General features: G+C 46.4%; 1 protein-coding gene across 1 annotated transcript in view; it reads right to left on the bottom strand.

Annotated features, from left to right (window-relative positions):
• The window catches only part of LOC124690287 (phosphoenolpyruvate carboxylase kinase 1-like), a 37,316-nt gene that overhangs the window by 12,149 nt on the left and 1,212 nt on the right, over window positions 1–23,955 (bottom strand). The window lies entirely within an intron of this gene.

Genomic DNA, 23,955 nt, shown 5'->3' on the forward strand with positions numbered 1-23,955 from the left:
CACACTTGAATAACCCGCATAATTCATGCAAAAACAGTAAATGATCTCCAGGATGGACAGTTCCATCCCCTTCATAGCGATTATCCATAACACGTTCAAGAATTTTCATAGGTATTTTATACGGAATACTTTCATCAGGTGGATTTAAAATATCAGAAGAATCATTAGAGTTATCGCATATGGGAGATAAAGCATTATCAGAGCAAAATATTTCTTCCAAAGCTGAGGAGCAAAAAAGATTGTTTTTATATAAACTAGCTTCCCCAAGCTTAGACTTTTCCATAGCATTAGCAGTAATTGCATTCATACTAATAACATTGTTACTATCATGCAGATAAGGTTCCATAGGTTTTTTAATTTCGCATCAAACAATTCATATCTTAACTCAGGAAATAGATTAAAAAGCTCATTGTTGTTTTCCATTATACCTAGCTAGTGAAAAATAAAAACAAGAAACAAAAAGATGCAATTGCAGGATCTAAAGGAAATAGCTTCGAGCACACACACAACGGCGCCAGAAAAGTACTTTACCTGGGACCGGAGTATGAGTGCCTTTTACCTTTCCTCCCCGGCAACGGCGCCGTGAAAAGTGCTTGATGTCTACGGGTGCTTCTATTCTTGTAGAAAGTGTTGGGCCTCCAAGAGTAGAGGTTTGTAGAACAGCGAGCAAGTTTCCCTTAAGTGGATCACCCAAGGTTTATCGAACTCGGGGAGGAAGAGGACAAAGATATCCCTCTCAAGCAACCCCGCAATCACGATACAAGAAGTCTCTTGTGTCCCCAACACACCTAATACACTTGTCAGATGTATAGGTGCACTAGTTCGACGAAGAGATAGTGAGATGCAAATGATATGGATGAATATGAGTGGCAATAGCAATCTGAATAAATTATGGCAGCGAGTAAACATGCAACGGAACAGTAAACAAACGGAGATTCGATGTTTGGAAACAAGGCCTAGTGATCCTACTTTCACTAGTGGACACTCTCAACATTGATCACATAATAAAACCACTCTACACTCTCTTGTTGGATGATGAACACCACTAATTGTGTAGGGCTACAAGAGCACCTCAATGCCGGAGTTAACAAGCTCCACAACATTCGATATTCATATTTAAATAACCTTAGAGTGCATGATAGACCAACGCAATCACACCGAGAACTAACATAGCATGCACACCGTCACCGACAGACTATGAAAAGGGGGAATAAATTGCATCAATACCATCATAGTAATAGTTAACTTCATAATCTACAAGAGATCACAATCATAAACTACGCCAAGTACTACACGATGCACACACTGTCACCATTACATCATGGAGGAGGAATAGGCTACTTTAATAACATCACTAGAGTAGCACATAGATGATATTCAACTAGATCACAAAGAGAGAGATGAACCACATAGCTACAACAGAGCCCTCAGCCCCGGGGGTGAATTACTCCCTCCTCATCATGGAGACAGCGATGGCGGTGAAGATGGCGGTGGAGATGACTCCGGGGGCAATTCCTTGTTCCGGCAGGGTGCCGAAACAGAGACTTCTGTCCCCCGAATTGGAGTTTCGCGATGGTGGCGGCGCCCCTGGAGTCTTTCTGGAGTTTCGTCAATTGGTGTCGGGTTTTTAGGTCACGAGGAGTTAAATAGGCGAAGAGGCGGAGTCGGAAGGGCGCCAGAGCTCCCTCCCCATAGGCCGGCGCGGCCAGGGTGGAGCCCGCACGGCCCTATTGTCTAGGGCCCCTGGGCCTCCTCTTCGCCCCCCCCCCCTTCGGTGTTCTGGTCCGTCTCGACGAATTAAGATATTTGGCTTTCGTTTCGTCGAATTCCGAGAATATTGCCCGAACAGCCTTCCTGGAACCAAAAACAGCAGAAAACAGCAGAAAACAGCAACTGGCTCTTCGGCATCTCGTCAATAGGTTAGTTCCGGAAAATGCATAATAATGACATATAATGTGTATAAAACATGTGAGTATCATCATAAAAGTAGCATGGAACATAAGAAATTATAGATACGTTTGAGACGTATCACTAGTGCATAAAACACCTCTTTCCTATAATGAACTTGTTGAGTACGCTCGTACTCATCCCTCTTTAAATCCCATGCTTAGATTGCCCCGAGGAAGCCGACTACACGGAGGATGTCTACTACGAGGATACAGATCTCTCGGGAGGCTCAAAGGAGTGGACTACCTGATCGAATACGGAGCCAACGAGACTGAGGAGGAGGCATAAGCTAGTAGGTTACTGTAGTATTAGTCGGGCAGCACCAAACAATATAGAATAAGCTGCTTGAGTAGTAATTGTCCTAAGCCTAGTTCTACCGATAGTTCGTAGACTTTGTAGAGCCCAACTGGAACTCCCGAGTTATCCTCTACGGACCCAAGAGGAGGTCCCTTATGATGTACATATTTGGCTTGTAATAATATTAAGTGAGTAAGTTTGGACTAGCTATGTTTCTGTTGTACCACTCTGAGGGATGTGATATTTTCGAATTGGTACTTCGCTTATGTTATATCCACGGCCAGCATACTACAACATGCAGTGGTATGCAGGGTCACTGCAAAGAAGAAGCAATGGTGGGAGATGGAGGCGGAGGCGCGGGCAGCCCTCCGTGGTACCGACGACCCGGAGGAGTTCCCCGGCCAGAACTTCATCGTCGGCCGCTCCGTCGACGAGGACTACCGGCATATCGCGATGGACCCGTGGAAGGCGATGGTGTGGTCCGCCAGGGTCCACGGTGCCAACTTCGTCGACCTCGCCGGGCCTTCCGAGCTGCCGGCACCAAAGACGGAGAAGGCCGCCGACTGGTCCTTCGGGCCATCCAGCGACGACGGTGACGACCGGTAACAACGTGGACTTCAGCGCCTTCGACTCACGGCGCCGCTAGATTTTTATTAGTTTTTTCGTCTAAATTCGAGTTATTTTTGTATAAATTTCGTTCGAATTTCATATGAATATCGTTTTAAAATTTATATTGTAAGATTAAAATTCTATAGGGGCTAGCGTATGAAGAGTGCCAGTGCGGGAGCAGCATTCCCAAATAGAGGATGCTCTACTGGCGCCCCAATACAGCAGCGCTGGCGCTCCTGCCGCCGACAATTTAGGGGCAGCTGGTGGAGATACTCTGAGTTGCTTCAGTGTCGAGCTCTAGCTCAATTGGCGTAAGGGCATCTCCAGTGGTGTGCTGGCGTTTAGTTGGCGTGGGAGTTAGAAATCTTTGTGGAGTAACTTTTCTTCAGATCCCCGGCAACGGCGCCAGAAAAAGAGCTTGATTGCGCGTAGTTAACACGTCCGTTGGGAACCCCAAGAGGAAGGTATGATGCGCACAGTAGCAAGTTTTCCCTCAGAAAGAAACCAAGGTTTAATCGAACCAGTAGGAGTCAAGAAGCACGTTGAAGGTTGATGGCGGCGGGATGTAGTGCGACGCAACACCAGGGATTCCGGCGCCAACGTGGAACCTGCACAACACAACCAAAGTACTTTGCCCCAACGAAACAAGTGGAGGTTGTCAATCTCACCGGCTTGCTGTAACAAAGGATTAGATGTATAGTGTGGATGATGATTGTTTGCAGAAAACAAGTAGAACAAGTATTGCAGTAGATTGTATTCAATGTAAAAGAATGGACCGGGGTCCACAGTTCACTAGAGGTGTCTCTCCCATAAGATAAATAGCATGTTGGGTGAACAAATTACAGTCGGGCAATTGACAAATAGAGAGGGCATGACCATGCACATACATGATATGATGAGTATAGTGAGATTTACTTGGGCATTACGACAAAGTACATAGACCGCTATCCAAGCATGCATCTATGCCTAAAAAGTCCACCTTCGAGGTTATCATCCGAACCCCTTCCAGTATTAAGTTGCAAACAACGGACAATTGCATTAAGTATGGTGCGTAATGTAATCAATAACTACATCCTCGGACATAGCATCAATGTTTTATCCCTAGTGGCAACAAGCACATCCACAACCTTAGAACTTTCCGTCACTCGTCCTGCATTTAATGGAGGCATGAACCCACTATCGAGCATAAATACTCCCTCTTGGAGTTAAGAGTAAAAACTTGGCCGTAGCCTCTACTAATAACGGAGAGCATGCAAGATCATAAACAACACATAGGTAATAGATTGATAATCAACATAACATAATATTCTCTATCCATCGGATCCCGACAAACACAACATATAGCATTACGTATAGATGATCTTGATCATGTTAGGCAGCTCACAAGATCCGACAATGAAGCACATAAGGAGAAGATGACCATCTAGCTACTACTATGGACCCATAGTCCAGGGGTGAACTACTCACTCATCACTCCGGAGGCGACCATGGCGGTGAAGAGTCCTCCGGGAGATGATTCCCCTCTCCGGCAGGGTGCCGGAGGCGATCTCCTAAATCCCCCGAGATGGGATTGGCGGCGGCGGCGTCTCAGTAAGGTTTTCCGGATCGTGGCTCTCGGTACTGGGGGTTCGCGACGAAGACAATATATAGGCGGAAGGGCAGGTCAGGGGGCCACACGAGGGACCCACACGCCAGGGCCGCGCGGCCAGCACCTGGGCCGCGCCGCCCTGTTGTGGCGGCGCCTCATGACCCCACTTCGTAAGTCCTCCGGTCTTCTGGAAGCTTCGTGTAAAAATAGGCCCCTGGGCGTTGATTTCGTCCAATTCCGAGAATATTTCCTTACTAGGATTTCTGAAACCAAAAACAGCAGAAAACAACAACTGGCTCTTCGGCATCTCGTTAATAGGTTAGTGCCGGAAAATGCATAAATATGACATAAATTATGCATAAAACATGTAGATATCATCAATAATGTGGCATGGAACATAAGAAATTATCGATACGTCGGAGACGTATCAGCATCCCCAAGCTTAGTTCCTGCTCGTTCCGAGCAGGTAAACGATAACAAAGATAATTTCTGGAGTGACATGCCATCATAACCTTGATCATACTATTGTAAGCATATGTAATGAATGCAGCGATCAAAACAATGGTAATGACATGAGTAAACAACTGAATCATAAAGCAAAGACTTTTCATGAATAGTACTTTCAAGACAAGCATCAATAAGTCTTGCATAAGAGTTAACTCATAAAGCAATAAATCAAATTAAAGGTATTGAAGCAACACAAAGGAAGATTGAGTTTCAGCGGTTGCTTTCAACTTATAACATGTATATCTCATGGATATTGTCGATGTAAAGTAGTATAACAAGTGCAATATGCAAGTATGTAGGAATCAATGCACAGTTCACACAAGTGTTTGCTTCTTGAGGTGGAGAGAGATAGGTGAACTGACTCAACATAAAAGTAAAAGAAAGGCCCTTCGCAGAGGGAAGCATTGATTGCTATATTTGTGCTAGAGCTTTGGTTTTGACAACAAGAAACAATTTTGTCAACGGTAGTAATAAAGCATATGTATCATGTAAATTATATCTTACAAGTTGCAAGCCTCATGCATAGTATACTAATAGTGCCCGCACCTTGTCCTAATTAGCTTGGATTACCGGGATTATCATCGCAATACACATGTTTTAACCAAGTGTCACAAAGGGGTACCTCTATGCCGCATGTACAAAGGTCTAAGGAGAAAGCTCGCATTTGGATTTCTCGCTTTTGATTATTCTCAACCTAGACATCCATACCGGGACAACATAGACAACAAATAATGGACTCCTCTTTAATGCATAAGCATGTAGCAACAATTAATATTCTCATATGAGATTGAGGATATATGTCCAAAACTGAAACTTCCACCATGATTCATGGCTTTAGTTTGCGGCCCAATGTTCTTCTCTAACATTATGCATGCTCTAACCATTAAATGAGTGGTAAATCTCCATTACTTCAGACAAGACGGACATGCATAGCAACTCACATGATATTCAACAAAGAGTAGTTGATGGCGTCCCCAGGAACATGGTTATCGCACAACAAACAACTTAATAAGAGATAAAGTGCATAAGTACATATTCAATACCCCAATAGTTTTTAAGCTATTTGTCCCATGAGCTATATATTGCAAAGGTAAAGAATGGAAATTTTAAAGGTAGCACTCAAGCAATTTACTTTGGAATGGCGGAGAAATACCATGTAGTAGGTAGGTATGGTGGACACAAATGGCATAGTGGTTGGCTCAAGGATTTTGGATGCATGAGAAGTATTCCCTCTCGATACAAGGTTTAGGCTAGCAAGGTTATTTGAAACAAACACAAGGATGAACCGGTGCAGAAAAACTCACATAAAAGACATATTGTAAACATTATAAGACTCTACACCGTCTTCCTTGTTGTTCAAAACTCAATACTAGAAATTATCTAGACTTTAGAGAGACCAATTATGCAAACCAAATTTTAGCAAGATCTATGTATTTCTTCATTAATAGGTGCAAAGTATATGATGCAAGAGCTTAATCATGAGCACAACAATTGCCAAGTATCAAATTATTCAAGACATTTTAGAATTACTACATGTAGCATTTTCTGATTCCAACCATATAACAATTTAACGAAGAAGATTCAACCTTCGCCATGAATACTATGAGTAAAGCCTAAGGACATATTTGTCCATATGCAACAGCGGAGCGTGTCTCTCTCCCACACAATGAATGCTAGGATCCATTTTATTCAAAAAAAACAAAAACAAAAACAAACCGACGCTCCAAGCAAAGCACATAAGATGTGATGGAATAAAAACATAGTTTCAGGGGAGGAACCTGATAATGTTGTCGATGAAGAAGGGGATGCCTTGGGCATCCCCAAGATTAGACGCTTGAGTCTTCTTAAAATTTGCAGGGGTGAACCACTGGGGCATCCCCAAGCTTAGAGCTTTCACTCTCCTTGATCATATTGTATCATCTCCCTCTCATGATCCTTGAAAACTTCCTCCACACCAAACTCAAAACAACTCATTAGAGGGTTAGTGCACAATTAAAATTTACATGTTCAGAGGTGACATAATCATTCTTAACACTTCTGGACATTGCACAAGGCTACTGGACATTAATGGAACAAAGAAATTCATCCAACATAGCAAAAGAGGCAATGCGAAATAAAAGGCAGAATCTGTCAAAACAGAACAGTTCGTAAAGACGAATTTTATTGAGGCACCAGACTTGCTCAGATGAAAATTCTCAAATTGAATGAAAGTTGCGTACATATCTGAGGATCACTCACGTAAATTGGCATAATTTTCTGAGTTACCTACAGAGAACAAGACCCAGATTCGTGACAGCAAAGAAATCTGTTTCTGCGCAGTAATCCAAATCTAGTATGAACCTTACTATCAACGACTTTACTTGGCACAACAATGCACAAAACTAAGATAAGGAGAGGTTGCTACAGTAGTAACAACTTCCAAGACTCAAATATAAAATAAAAGTACTGTAGTAAAAACATGGGTTGTCTCCCATAAGCGCTTTTCTTTAACACCTTTCAGCTAGGCGCAGAAAGTGTATATCAAGTGTTATGAAGAGATGCGGTATCAACATTATCTTGGGCTTTACCCTTACCTTTCTTGTTATTTTTCTTACTCTTTGATTTAGGGAATATATGTCTACCTCCGGGTGTAGAGGTGAATTTTAGGGTGCCTTCTCCAATATCTATGACTGCTCCCAATAGTTTCAGCAGGGATCTTCCGAGTGTGATTTGTCCTGTTCCTGCACATTCAATAACAAGATAATCAATGGATATTGTTCTCCCAAGAACGGTTGTATGCACACCCGCAGCTATTCCTTTAGGAATTATAACAGAGTTATCAATAAGAGTTATTCCTTCTCCCCTTCAACGAATCCCCAAAGTTTCAAAGATTCATGAATACTCTTAGGCATTAGGCAAAATTCAGACATAATATCACAATTGGCATGAAGAGTTTGGTCACCGATAACAATTTTAATAGTAGGATCCCATAATGAAGGTTCGTAGTTCACTAAAACTTGATCAAGACGGTTACGAACATATCTATAATTTTCATTCAAGCGAGATGCACTTGTCTCAAGAGTGTTTAATCTGTTATAAATGCTAATAAGGGCTGAATCAAAGTTATTAGCTGAATCATGTGCTGCAACCAACTTCTTTATGGCATTAAAAGCTTGATCCCCATTGCAATGAAGGAAATCTCCTCCCACTACAGCATCCAAGGCATATCTATAGCGAATCATAAGACCAAAATAAAAATTACTAATGAGCAAACTTAGAGTCATTTGAGGTTCAGCTTTACGATAAGAAGTAAAAATTCTGGACCAAGCATCTTTAAAACTCTCCTCATCCCCTTGTTTAAAAGTGAAGACTAATTCCTCAGGTGAAGAAGTAACAAAGTGCAGAACTAGACATGGTAACAAAAGTAAAATGCAAGTAAATTTTTTTTTTGTGTTTTTGATATAGAGAACAAGACAGTAAATAAAGTAAAACTAGCAACTAATTTTTTTGTGTTTTGATATAATGTAGAAAACAAGAAAGTGAATAAAATAAAGCAAGACAAAAACAAAGTAAAGAGATTGGATTGTGGAGACTCCCCTTGCAGCGTGTCTTGATCTCCCCGGCAACGGCGCCAGAAAAAGAGCTGCTGGCGTGTAGTTGGCGTGGGAGTTAGAAATCTTTGTAGAGTAACTTTTCTTCAGATCCCCGGCAACGGCGCCAGAAAATGAGCTTGATTGCGTGTAGTTAACACGTCCGTTGGGAACCCCAAGAGGAAGGTATGATGCGCACAGTAGCAAGTTTTCCCTCAGAAAGAAACCAAGGTTTAATCGAACCAGTAGGAGTCAAGAAGCACGTTGAAGGTTGATGGCGGCGGGATGTAGTGCGACGCAACACCGGGGATTCCGGTGCCAACGTGGAACCCGCACAACACAACCAAAGTACTTTGCCCCAACGAAACAAAGTGAGGTTGTCAATCTCACCGGCTTGCTCGGAACAAAGGATTAGATGTATAGTGTGGATGATGATTGTTTGCGGAAAACGAGTAGAACAAGTATTGCGATAGATTGTATTCAATGTAAAAGAATGGACCGGGGTCCACAGTTCACTAGAGGTGTCTCTCCCATAAGATAAATAGCATGTTGGGTGAACAAATTACGGTCGGGCAATTGACAAATAGAGAGGGCATGACCATGCACATACATGATATGATGAGTATAGTGAGATTTAATTGGGCATTACAACAAAGTACATAGACCGCTATCCAGGCATGCATCTATGCCTAAAAAGTCCACCTTCGAGGTTATCATCCGAACCCCTTCCAGTATTAAGTTGCAAACAATGGACAATTGCATTATGTATGGTGCGTAATGTAATCAATAACTACATCCTCGGACATAGCATCAATGTTTTATCCCTAGTGGCAACAAGCACATCCACAACCTTAGAACTTTCGTCACTCTGTCCCGCATTTAATGGAGGCATGAACCCACTATCGAGCATAAATACTCCCTCTTGGAGTTAAGAGTAAAAACTTGGACAGAGCCTCTACTAATAACGGAGAGCATGCAAGATCATAAACAACACATAGGTAATAGATTGATAATCAACATAACATAATATTCTCTATCCATCGGATCCCGACAAACACAACATATAGCATTACAGATAGATGATCTTGATCATGTTAGGCAGCTCACAAGATCCGACAATGAAGCACATAAGGAGAAGACGACCATCTAGATATCGCTATGGACCCATAGTCCGGGGGTGAACTACTCACTCATCACTCCGGAGGTGACCATGGCGGTGAAGAGTCCTCCGGGAGATGATTCCCCTCTCCGGCGAGGGTGCCGGAGGCGATCTCCCGAATCCCCCAAGATGTGATTGGCGGCGGCGTCTCGATGAAGGTTTTCCGTATCGTGGCTCTCGTTATCGGGGGTTTCGCGACGAAGACTATATGTAGGCGGAAGGGCAGGTCAGGGGGCCACACGAGGGCCCCACACGCCAGGGCCGCGCGGCCGGCACTCGGGCCGCGCCGCCCTGTTGTGGCGGCGCCTCGTGGCCCCACTTCGTAAGTCCTCCGGTCTTCTGGAAGCTTCGTGTAAAAATAGGCCCCTGGGCGTTGATTTCGTCCAATTCCGAGAATATTTTCTTACTAGGATTTCTAAAACCAAAAACAGCAGAAAACAACAACTGGCTCTTCGGCATCTCGTTAATAGGTTAGTGCCGGAAAATGCATAAATATGACATAAAGTATGCATAAAACATGTAGATATCATCAATAATGTGGCATGGAACATAAGAAATTATCGATACGTGGTGCGACGCATTTTAGTGTCCGCGCTCGTCCGTTTGCGTCGGCCAAAATGGTCGAAATCGACCGCGCGTCCGTTTGCGTCGGGGGTGGCTCCAGCGGCACAAGTTTTTTGGCCAAATCATTTTTTTAATACATGAAACATAATTTACATAGCTAAAACATGAAAAAAAAACCTAACGCCTACTGCTGCTCCTCGTCACTGTCGAGCACGATGAGCTCCGGTATCACCCACGGCCAGTTGCCATCCGGGGAGCGTACGCCGGGCGCGCCGGAGGTGCTGGAGGTGGAGGCGCCCAGAGCTGCGGTTGTGGCGGCGGTGGAGGCGCCCAGAGCTGCGGCTGTGGCGGTGGTGGAGGCGCCCAGAGCTGCGGCTGTGGCGGCGGTGGAGGCGCCCAGGGATATGGTTGTGGCGGCGGTGGAGGAGGCGCCCAGGGCTGCGGCTGTGGCGGCGGTGGAGGAGGCGCCCGTGGCTGCGGTTGTGGCGCCGCCGAGTCTCGTAGTGCCGGTCGAAGGGCTTCATCCTCCGACGAGCCCGGCGGCATGACGCCGGTGGTGTACCGGGGCAGCGGTGGCTGCACAGGCGCGTCGTTCTCGGAGACGAGGACGCCGAGTTTCGCCATCTCGTCGTCCGTCATGTTCTCCGGGAACTCGAAAACGCGGCCCTCCGCCACGGCCTGCTGCCATTCGTGGAAGACTGCCGCGACGTAGTCATCGTTGTCGTCCTTCACCTCCTCGTTATGGTACGCGAGCGCCTCGATGTAGTCGTCCTCTTCGTCGTAGGCGGCGTAGGCGTCGTTGTCGTCATTGTGCTGCGCGCGCGTCGCCGCCTGCTGACGACGCCTCGGCGCCTCCTGCCTTCGTGGACGAGTTGGCGGTGCAGCCCCGAAGGGAAAATCCCTGTCGCCCATGAAGCCCGCCCTTCTTCTCTTATCCATCTCGGTTGTCAGATACGTACGCCAACTGTCGGAGTCGATGGCGTACGCCGGATCGGCGCGGAGGTCCGGCGGCAGGTACCACCTCCTTCGCCGGATCTCCGCGGTCCGATCAGGCTCGCGCGCAGGGACGGGAGGGATGGGCACCCGGCGGCAGCTGAGCCGCTAGCCGCCAGGCAGTTGCACGCCCGACCAGGCCTCGCACGGCACCCATTTGCTGTGCATGAGCCTCCCTAGCGTGACGGGGAGCGGCACCCTCTTGCTGCCACTGCCGGAGGCCTCGGACTCGTTCTTCTTCCCCATGGCGCTGCGGCGGTGGTGGTGCGAGTGGAGGTGTGGGGGAAGGAGGAACGCGACCGGTGGTCTTTTAAGGGCGGCCGCGCGCGGGATACGATGCCATTGAAGGCGGCGCAGAAGCCCATCCGCCACCCGCCAGTGCGCGTGCAAAACAGGCAGCCGCGCCATTGATGGCGAAGGCTGCGGCGCAGACGCGGAACCGCTGACCACCGAAGCGATACCCTCGATGCAGACTCGCTGCCAGGCGGGCCCGGTGGGGAAGCGAGCGGTCACTTTGCGCGTCGGCCGAGCGTCCGCAGATACGCAAACTGGCGCATATTTGCGGCAGTTTTGCGTCTTCGTGGACGGCCCGGTCACTTTGTGTTACGCCGCTGGAGAGGGTGCCAGACGCAATTTCGGTCCACGCGAACGCAAACGGTCTCTGTCACGCCGCTGGAGATGCGCTAATGATGCTGCTATAGATAAGGAAGATAGACGTGCATACAATCCCTCCACTCCGGGGAATGGTAGGTAGCTAGGTACCTCAAATTGTATTCTAGTTTACGGAGCGCAATCATGGTGTTGAGGATAAGGGCGGGTCGGAGGACGAAGACTCGACTTCTTGAGTCGTGACAGCCAGGAACGGGCCCAAGCAAAGGCCAAAGGTAAGCTGTACCCGCACTCCCTTTGTACTCGAGCGATCGTGTCCACCTCCGCTGGCAGCGTCACCGTACGGAGCACCACCACGTGCTGTGCCGGTCGGTGAGCCGCACCTGGCACCCCTCAACGTGACATGCTAACGTGTCCTGCGCTTCTGTCCTGCTCCCATCGATCACATGGGAGAGAGGCCAGCGCCCCACGCGAAATGTTCCTTGGATGATAGCAGCAAGCAAGAAAATCGACATGCAGTATATGTAGGAGTACGTAAACATTATTCTGGTTTCGGACAAGTACGTATCAATGCTTCACGTAATACGTGTTAGTTTGGCTGAAACGATGCCTCTCCCTGGCTCGTGTTCCGTGTTTATATAGGGTAGAAAGAGCCTCTACCGTGGCAATATATAAGGCGTATATATGGTGGAGTACTACTCCATACCGTACAACGTGATACATAGGGTATGTCTAACAGCCCCCCTTAATCTAAACTTATCTGAAGATTTAGATTATGTCTAAATTCTCTCAAGTTTGCAACCGGTAAAGCCTTGGTAAAACCATCAGCAATTTGATCTTTGCTTGATATGAACTTGACCTCAAGTTGTTTGCGTGCCACTCGTTCACGAACAAAGTGGAAATCAATTTCAATGTATTTTGTACGGGCATGAAATACAGGATTTGCAGACAAATAGGTAGCTCCTAAATTGTCACACCAAAGTCGTGGGCGTTCTCTTAACCTCACACCAAGTTCTTTGAGAAGAGATTCAACCCAAATAAGCTCAGTGGTAGCATTGGCTAGTGCTTTATATTCAGACTTACGTGCTTGATCCGGAGATCGTAGGCTGTTTTCCGGAACTCCATGAAACCAGATTTGGTCCTACAAAAATAGCAAAACCTCCCGTAGATCTCCCGTCATCCAAGTCTCCAGCCTAATCTGCATCCGTAAAGGCACTTAATAAAGTAGAGCGTGACTTCGAAAAGTAATACCAAGCCTTGATGTATCGGAGACATAACGAAGAATTCTTTTCACCGCTGTCCAGGTGAGAGGTCATGGGAGCATGTAGATATTGGCAAACCTTGTTAACTGAGAAAGACAAGTCTCGGGCGAGTCAAAGTGAGATACTGGAGAGCACCCACAATGCTGCGGTAGCGTGTGCTATCTTCAGTGCCGAGAGGTTCCCCCTCAGTGAGAGATAGCTTGTCGATAGAGGAAAGAGGTGTGGGTGCAGCCTTGCAGTCCTTCATACCAACCTTGTCTAGTAAATCAGAGGCATACTTATGCTGAGTGAGGACTAACCCATCTGGTGTATGAGCAACTTCAATACCAAGAAAGAAGTGCAGTCGTCCAAGATCATTGATTGCAAAGTGCACATTGAGTTCCTTGAGCAAGATGGCAATGGCTTGATTTGAGGAGCTAGTCACAATAATGTCATCAACATATATGAGGACATAAATCATAACATCACGCTTGTGATAAAGGAACAAAGATGTATCAGCTTTAGAAGGAATGAACCCAAGGACATGCAGTTTAGAGCTCAAGCGAGAAAACCAAGCACGAGGAGCTTGCTTGAGTCCATATAAGGCTTTGTCAAGCTTGCAAATGTGGTGAGGAGCACGGGGATCTTCAAAACCAGGGGGTTGCTTCATATACACATCCTCTTCCAGAACACCATGTAGAAACGCGTTCTTTACATCTAGCTGCCGAAGACTCCAGCCTCGAGAGAGAGACAGGGCTAAAACAGTGTGAATAGTAGCTGCTTTAACAACCGGGCTGAAGGTGTCTTCATAATCAATACCAAACCGTTTCTTGAACCCTTTTGCGACGAGGCAAGCCTTATAGCGGTCAATAGAACCATCAGAGCGTCGCTTGATGCGATATACCCACTTGCAATCTATGATATTTTTGTGAGAGCCACGGGGAACAAGATGCCATGTATGATTATTTATGAGAGCACCATATTCTTCTTCCATAGCATGACGCCATTGAGGATGATCAAGGGCCTCAGAAGTAGTGCGAGGCTCCCCTGTGGATGTTAGAAGACCATAACGAACAGTACCATCTTTGTAAATTTTCGGGTTGCGTATACCTTGTTGGAGGCGAGTGCGCACTCCCAGTTGTGGCGGAGCCACAGGAGCAGAGATCGTAGAGGATCCCGGCGGGGGTGACGAGGCCGCACTGTCGTTGCTGGCGTCAGTGTCGGAGACAGTGGCGGCAGAGGAGGGTGTGGCGGGCTCCGCTTGGTCTGGAGTTGGGGCCGTGCTGCGGCTGCTGTCGGCGGAGGCGACAGCAGGGGACCCAGACGGGTCAGGCGAGGCGCGTGGCGTGGCCGGACTGGAGGGAGTCCGGGGCGTGGCCGAGGGAGAGATTCTCCCGCCCTCGGGAGCAGCAGCGACGCGGCGACCAGGTGCGGTGGGCGAGCGATCCGAGGTGGATTCTGGCGGCGCATTGGCACGTAGTGGCGACGGCGGGGCAACTTCAAATGACTCTCCCGAGTCCATTTCTTCACCATTTTCAACAAAATTTGGATCAGACTGATCAGTAGCAAGAGTACTATCATCTGAGTGTGGAATATCTTGAGGTTCCTGGCCATGGTTAGTCATCACAGGTATAATAGGCAAAGGCATGTGGTCATCAGTTTGTGCATCCCCAACATTGGTAGGTGTATCATGGGGAAGCAAAAGAATGTCATTGCGAAGACGACGACCTGCATTAGGATGCAAGTCAGCGAAAGGGAAAATACGCTCATCAAAGACCACATCACGAGATATGTAAACACGTCCCGTGGAGACATCTAGACATTTGACACCCTTATGAAGGGGACTATAGCCCAAGAAGACACATTTGGTGGAGCGGAAGGCGAGTTTGCGCTTGTTGTAAGGTCGAAGATTGGGCCAACAGGCGCAACCAAAAACACGAAGAGATTCATAGTTGGGTTTGGAGTGCATAAGTCGTTCAACAGGAGTGTCAAAATTGATGACTTTGCTGGGTAGGAGGTTAATCAAAAAAGTAGCGGTAAGAAAAGCCTCATCCCAGAATTTTAATGGCATGGATGAATTGGCAAGAAGGGACAAGCCAATTTCAACTATATGGCGATGTTTGCGTTCAGCGGAGCCATTTTGTTGATGAGCATGTGGACAAGAAACATGATGGACAATGCCACATTTTTGGAAGAAACTGTTGAGTTTTACATATTCACCACCCCAATCAGTTTGCATGGTTTTAATCTTTCTTTCAAATTTTCTTTCAACAAATTTCTGAAAATTGAGAAAGACTTGGAACACTTCAGAACGGTTCTTAAGCAAGTAAATCCAAGTGAACTTGCTATAATCATCAATAAAACTCACATAGTACTCATGTTTGCCAGCAGAAACAGGTGTTGGTCCCCATACATCAGAGAATACTTGTTCCAAAGGAACAGTGGAGACACTAGTAGAGATGGGGTATGGCAATTGGTGACTCTTAGCTAGTTGACATGCATCACAGACATATGGATTTATTTCTGGAGAATAAGAGAGTTCATTTTTTCTAAGTATTTGCTGCACCACAAAAGATGACGGATGACCTAAACGACGATGCCATGTGGAGGAGGATGGCTTTATTGTAACGAAGACTTCCTTGTGTGCCCCACTAGGAACAGGAACTAGCGGGTACAGACCACCAATGCACAGCCCTTTAAACAGAACCGTCCTTATTGCCTGGTCCTTGATCAAAAATAAGAAAGGATGAAACTCAATGTAAACGCCGTTATCAAGGGTAAGTCTATGAACTGAAAGAAGATTTTTGGATGCAGCAGGGACATGTAGCACATTTTTAAGATGCAAAGTACTAGGTGGGGTACGCAAAACTGAATGACCAACATGAGAGATTTGCATACCATGACCATTGGCGGTGTGAACTTGTTCGCGGCCCTTGTACTTGTCCTGTGTAGTGAGCTTGTTCAACTCAGCAGTGATATGATCCGTGGCACCAGTGTCCGGGTACCGGTTGGTGTCAACTCCATAGGAAGCAACATGAGCAGATTTTTCCTTGCGATCACTATCATCATCGAAATCATCACGATCTTTGTCCTGGTAGCGCCACCAGCACTCATTGGCAGGATGCCCATAGATCTTGCAGATTTGGCACTCGACTTCAACAAATGGTGTAGGAGCACGGTTCTGGCGACGGCGACCATCACGCCGGCCATTGCCATCATCACGACGACGTCGAGAGCCATCGTCACCACGGCCACGAGGACCGCGGTCGTCATCGCGGCGGTAGCCGCGGTCATCATCGCGGCGGTAGCCACGGTCATCGTCGCGGCGGGAGCCACGATCATCAGTGCGGCGAGGGCCGCGGTCATCGTCACGGCGGTTGCCGTCACCACGGCCACGGGGGGCGCGATCATCATCATCAGCACGGCCTCGCGGGCGAGAGTCACCGCGTCCTTGGCGAGCAATGTTCACAGAGGAGGTGAAGGTGTCACCAGTATCGTGCAGCATGCTGTGGCGCTGATCATGTGCAAGCAGCTGGTCATAGAGAGCATCAGTGGTGAGGCCGGGCTGGCCATTGGAAGAGGTGTCATTGTAGGATCCATCAAGGCCATTGAGAATATAGTTGACAAGTTCACTCTCATCGATGGTCTTGCCAAGCGCAACGAGCTCAGCGCCAAAACCCTTCATCTTGGCAAAGTATTGAGCCATGGTGAGGGAGTTCTTCTTGGTGTTATTCAGAGCACCACGGAGTGCGTTGACCTTGGATGGCGAGGCAGTGGAGAACATCCTGGTGATGGCGGACCAGATGGCCGCAGTGGTCTCCAGGCCGAAGACATGAGGGAGGAGCTCATGCGACAGGGAGTTGAGCAAGTAGCTAGCAACAGCCTGATCACGCGCAATCCAGGCAGCGTAGGCCGGGTTGGTGATGGAGACCTCCTTGCCGTCGGAGTCCTTGGAGGATAGCATCTTGGCGGGGGCGCAGTCAGTGCCGTCGAGGAGGCCCATGACCATGGCGCCGCGGATGGCGGGAAACACCAGCGTCTTCCAGAAGAGGAAGTTCGAGCGGGTGAGCTTTGTTGTCGGCGGAGCGCCAAGCATGGCGCCGATGGAAACCATGGAGGAGGAAGCCATCAGGGCGGGGGAGCGGCGGCCTTGGGATCAGCTGAGGCGGCGGCTAGGTCGTGGATGTAAGGCGGCGGCCGTAGCGACGCTAGGGCTGCGGCAGGATCGTAGGTTTTGGGTCGTGGCGGCGGCCGTAGATGAGACTAGGCAGCAGCAGGCGGCGGCGGTGCACGGCACGGCGGCGGCAGATCGTGGGTTTTGGATCGTGGCGGCGGCCGTAGATGGGACTAGGCAGCAGCAGGTCGTGGGTTTTGGGTCGTAGCGGCGGCGGTGCACAGCACGGCGGCGGCGGGTCGTGAGCGTGATCGTAGGCAGCGGCGGCGGCCAGAAGAGGCGGCGGCGGCGGATTTTTTTTTTTGTCTAGGGATCGTGTTCGGCGGCTAGGGTTGGAAGAGGTAGCTCTGATACCATGTTAGTTTGGCTGAAACGATGCCTCTCCCTGGCTCGTGTTCCGTGTTTATATAGGGTAGAAAAAGCCTCTACCGTGGCAATACATAAGGCATATATACGGGTGGAGTACTACTCCATACCGTACAACGTGATACATAGGGTATGTCTAACAATACGCACACATGATCCTGTTTTCTATCAGAGCGCGCGGAAGATAACACGGGCCACGTGGACAATATAACATGTCCATGTATCGACGTATCGTGTCACGTACTCCATACTGTCCTCGCGAGTCGCGATATCTATGGACGAAAGAGCATGGATTGTTGTATGTCAGGCACATACAAAATCCAGTCGTCGAAAGAAGCTCGTATTCCTCCCAGGCGACCACGCTAACATGAAGTCATGTGCTCCCAGCACGGTTCATGTTCTACCGATGAGACTAAGAAATTAAAGAATCGTCAGAGACACCTGAGTACCTGACTATTATACAGTATTTAATTTCCAAGCATCTCCAGGGGTATCAAAATAGTATACGCACTTTGGAACTGCGATCGAGAAGATTAGGTGAGGGCGGCCTAGTTGGTGAAAGCTGGTGTCGCGATCGGTCAATCAAGTTGGTCCGGTCATCTTTCCATTTCCCTGTTAGCACTGACCTTAATTGTTGTGCACGTATTCTAGAAGGATCATTCAGTATATCCCATCTGTTTCGAAATAAGTGTGAGAGTGATGTTTTAGTTTCTTATGGATATGCTCTCTTCTGAGATGTCAGAAAACTCAAAATGATATATAAATCCTCGTGCACATCTCCGAATGATACGTGTGCGCAAAATCTTTCCATACAAATTGACCTGTCATTTTGTGAGACATGTATTGTCTTCCTATATCGACCACAGAAAAAATATGGATTTTTCGAGGAACTGGACGAATGCACATATCTCTCTTCCGTTTTCAAATTACTCCTTTGAAATGTCTGAAAATTTGAAATAAAAAACCCATGTATACATCTTCAAATTCTACATGCTCATAACACATTTTGATGAAAATCGGCTTGACCTTATGTCCGTGTACAAAATATAAAATTTAGTGCTAAAAATAGGGCATTTTGTGAGGCATGTTTTCCCTATTTAATCAATTGTAAAAAAATATCGCTTTTCGTGAAACTAGATGGATGCACATGGATTGTCGCGATGTACATGCAATTTTTTTTATAATTCAAAATATATTTTCTTGGTGGAGGAAAGTATATCCACCCTGGGAGCCGAATTAAATTTGCGTCGTCGGTTTATTGAAGTGCCGACGCATGTATACGTTAAAAGACATCTAGAGATATCTACGTATATGTAAACAACCGTCTAAGTCTTTTGTTTCTTTTTTAGATACTCGTATTTCTTCTAATTTGAGTAGCCTAGGGATTTCGTTGGGTAGTCGTAATGACGAGATTTCTGTTTCGGCTAATGTGTTGAGACAAACGGAGCTTGACCGTTTAACGGTTGCCTCGAATGACTCCACTGGGCCTGAAACGGCGATTATAGACGATGATGAAGATGATGACATCCTTGATGGTCAAATTCTCTCGGCTATAATTGGCAACATTTCAGAAGTTGATCTAGAACATGCGGAGCTTAGTTCTGATTTGCAAGCATCCGAACGTGGTTCTCGATCATCGGCTGGAAAGAAATCTCGTAGGTATGGCAAGAACTTTAAATCTAAAATAGTTTCTCGATGAATGGCATGTTCCGGAATAGCAGAGGTCTTCGCGACTTGGCTAAGCATTCCCACATTGCTGATGGTTGTAGAGACTATGATTTAGATTTTCTTGCTATATCGGAGGCGGGTAGGCGAAATTTCTCTCAAAGTTTTCTCGACCGTTTGTCGGGCGGGATTAACTTTCAGTGGTTCTCTCGCCCGCCACGAGGTAGGTCAGGAGGCATTTTACTTGGCGTCCGCATAGACACCATGACCGTCTTGGCTAGTTCCGATGGAGAGTATCATATTAAACTCGACATTCGGAATAAAGCCGACGGTTTCGTGTGAGTCCGGTTGCCTGTGTATGGTGCCGCCCAAGAAGAGTTTAAGGCTGACTTTTTACGTGAGTTGGTAAACCTTACAAAGGATAATCCCTACCCGATTTTAATCGGAGGTGATTTTAATTTGTTGAGGTTTCCTCATGAGGAAAGTAAAGGCCGTTTTGATGGTCATTGGCCTTTCTTGTTCAACGCTGTCATTGATAGCCTTGACTTAAGAGAGGTGTTTATGACTGGTCGACAGTTTACTTGGACGAACAGCTTGCCGGAGCCCACATACGAGAAACTAGATCGCGTATTGATGGATAAACTGTCTGACCACGCTCCCATCCTTTTAACCACCGGGAATCCCACACCCGTTCGTAAACGGCCGTTCAAATTTGAACTTGGCTGGTTATATCGAGAGGGATTTCATGATATGGTTAAAAGGGTTTGGGACAGACCGGTCGGGGGGAGTACGCCATTTTGAGATGGAATAATAAAATGCGTTCTATGCGCAAACATCTATCTGGTTGGGCTGCCCATACGGCTAGTATTCTTAAAAAAGAGAAGTCTCGCTTATCAACTGTGATTGATGAGCTTGAGGCTGTTGCGGAGACTAGACCCCAGTCTACACATGAGATTGAGCTTAAAAATCAATCCAATGAACAGATGGCGGGTCTTCTTCGCGAAGAGGAGCTCAAATGGTATCAACGATCCAAAGCTCAATTCATCTTGGAAGGAGACTCGAATACGCGGTATTTCCATGGCTTAGCTAATGGGAGACACCGGAAAAAACGTATTCACTCTCTTATTCAAGATGAAGGGTTGATTGAAGGCCATGAGCAACTCAAGTCTTACATTACTAATTATTATAAGGGTCTGTTTGGTCCTCCGGAGGAAAGTACTTTCTCTCTTAACGAGGACTTAACGGATGATATACCCCAAGGTTCTTTGGAAGAAAATGGCTTGCTAACCGCACCTTATACCGAGGAAGAGGTTAAGAAGGCAGTTTTCCAAATGGAATGTAACAAAGCACCGGGTCCGGATGGGTTTCCAGCAGAGTTTTATCAAACTTTCCGGGATACTATTAAATCGGACCTTCTAGATTTGTTCAGTGATTTACACATTGGACAACTAGAATTATTTCGTCTAAATTTTGGTGAAGTTATCTTGTTACCGAAAATTAATGAGGCAGAAAGGATCCAACAATATAGACTCATTTGCCTATTAAATGTAAGTTTCAAGATTTTCACGAAAGTGGCCACCATTAGACTTAATACGGTTGCAGATCATGTTGTTTTACCATCGCAGACAGCCTTTATGCAAGGACGTAATATCCTTGATGGAGTGGCGGTTTTGCATGAGACTGGTACATGAGATGCATTCTAAGAAATTAAATGGGGTTATTTTAAAGCTTGATTTTGAGAAGGCGTAAGATAAAGTTAAATGGTCTTTCCTTCAACGGACACTCGAGATGAAAGGTTTTTCGCCTGAGTGGCGAGCTCTAATTCATGACTTCGTGTATGGAGGTAGTGTTGCAATCCGGGTTAATGATGACACCGGACACTACTTCCAAACACGAAAAGGGTTACGCCAGGGAGATCCGCTATCTCCGATGTTATTTAACATCGTAGCGGATATGTTGGCGGTACTCATAGAGAGAGCCAAGTTCGATGGTCGGATTGAAGGTGTGATTCCACATCTGGTTGATGGTGCCTTATCTATCCTTCAATACGCTGATGATACAATTCTGTTTATGGATCATGATCTTGAAAAAGCTCGAAATCTGAAATTAATTTTAGCAGCTTTTGAGCAATTATCAGGATTGAAAATTAACTTCCATAAAAGTGAATTGTTCTGCTTCGGTGATGCCCAAGACGATGTAGCTCTGTATACAGAGTTATTTGGTTGTGGGCAAGGCCAATTTCCGATTCGCTATTTGGGTATTCCGATTCACTATCGGAGACTGACAATTGCGGAATGGAAATTAGTGGAAGAAAGATTACAAAAACGCCTCAGTAGTTGGAAAGGTAAATTGTTGTCCCTGGGTGGAAGATTGGTACTCATTAATTCAAGTACTAACTAATATGGTACCGTATATGTTATCATTCTTCATCCTACCAAAAGGAATTTCTGCATAAACTCGATTATTATCGATCCAGATTCTTTTGGCAAGGGGACAACGAGAAAAAGAAATATCGGCTGGTTAAATGGAATATAGTTTGTAGTCCCAAAGATCAAGGAGGGCTTGGAGTTCATGACCTGAAGGTCAAGAATTCAGCTCTCCTGGGTAAATGGCTTTTTTAGCTACTTAGTGAGGATGGGATTTGGCAAACTATACTTTGGAGAAAATACATCGGCTCGAAGACATTATCTCAGGTGGTTTGGAAACCTGGGGATTCACACTTCTGGGCTGGTCTTATGGCGACAAAAAATGTTTTTTTTTCGACATGGGACTTTCTCCATTAAGAATGGAGCGCAGATACATTTTTGGGAAGATGCTTGGCTAGACAATGCACCCCTATGTGAACAGTATCCCGCTTTGTATAGAATTGCGCGTCGCCAAGGTGATACCATTGCAACCGTAATGGCTACCTCACCCCCGAATGTGACGTTCAGATGAATTTCGATGGAACCTCCACGTAGATGGTTCTTTTTCTGTAAAATCTTTATACAATGCGATGCTACTTTCTGATTTACCAGTTGATAATAATAAGAAAATTTGGAAGATGAAGATACCATTAAAAATTAAAAATTTTGGATGGTATCTTCGTCGAGGGTTATTCTCACCAAAGACAATCTTGTTAAGCGGAATTGGCACGGAAGTACACGATGTGTTTTTTGTCATCATGATGAAACTATCAATCATTTATTCTTCCAGTGCCAATTTGCGAGATCTATATGGTCGAGTCATCCAAGTAGCGTCTACCTTGTATCCTCCGACTAGTGTCGCTAATGTCTTTGGCAATTGGCTTCATGGTATCAGCTCAAGGTTTAAAATGCTTCTTAGGATGGGGGCGCTAGCGATTATCCGGGCGCTCCGGCTATGTAGAAATGACAAGATCTTTAACGATAAAAATTGCTCTTTGTTGCAGGTTATCTACGGATGCACGGGTATTCTCCGTTCGTGGTTACCTCTTCGGCGTGTGGAGAACCGAGACCACGTTTACGGAGGTATGTACACGGTTGGAGGATACGGCGAGGGATACTTTTTCCCTACATGGGTGGCAGCATAGTCTACGGATAGTTGCTCCACCTAGCTCTTAGGCGTTATATGATTCATCGTTTCGATATGTATTTCGCCTATTTTTATTTTTCTGCAACTTTGGTCACTTGAGACAACGAACGGCTGTGTGCATCCTGGTTATGCAGAGGCTGGATGTAATTACTTTTTGAAGTAATAAAGCATCTTTTATCGAAAAAATGTAAACAAAGTTGTGGCGCTTATTTTGTTACGGAGTGTTGCTAGTCGCAGCAGCTAGGGAGGTGAGGCTGTTGCTGCGAACGTATTTGTTCCGTCCAGAAAGGAGTCAATCCAAGGATAAGCTATCACGCTTCGTCCAACCGCTTATGGTACAAGTCAAGAGCGTGCGAGGCGGAGTCGCCCACGTTGGAGCCACACGACGCCGTACGTCCGTCCACGTTCACCGTACCGCGCCCGGCGGCGAAGAAAGCGCGGCCGGCGACAGCTGTCCTAGACGGAATATGCTGGATCCGGCGACGCGACCGAGGCCGCCGAGCCTGACAAGTCGCTCGACCGAGTGGTGGAAGTGGAACAGAGACAGAAAAACAGGGCAACTTGGACGTCTCTGTTAGCCGGTCATCGTCATTTTTCCTTTCATTTGGTGCGGAAAACAGTGACAATAATGTGGCATCCTGGAAGAGTTGTACTTGTACACTTGTACTGTAGAGTACTCCGTTTCCTGAGTCTGTTTCTCGTTTCGTATGCTCCTACTGGAGCTAGAGCCGCATGGAGGAGAAGAAGCTTTTGTAGAATTTCGATGATTACTGTCTTTGCATAGGATGACTGAAGAACATTTTGCGCAACTTGGCAACTTCGAGTGCGACTGTTTACCTTAAAGCATTCCGTACGGCGCGGCGCGGCCGAAAGGCACATGACAATCAACGGTTAATTAGAAGGGAAGCAAAGCATAAGCTAGGATAGGCTAGCTCATCTTATTCAAACATCATTTGTACAAGACGTACATAGGTTCGAATATATACATACAACCATCTGATACATCCTCACGACTCTTGCAGCAACACACAACAACAAAAAGAACAGGAGAAGGCGCTCTCTAGATAAAGCTAAGAGCAGGGCCTAAACCAGGGGTTAATTAAACACTGCTCTTC

The sequence above is a fragment of the Lolium rigidum genome, chromosome 2 (genome assembly GCF_022539505.1).
Source record: "Lolium rigidum isolate FL_2022 chromosome 2, APGP_CSIRO_Lrig_0.1, whole genome shotgun sequence".
In the NCBI taxonomy this organism is placed as follows: Eukaryota; Viridiplantae; Streptophyta; class Magnoliopsida; order Poales; family Poaceae; genus Lolium; species Lolium rigidum.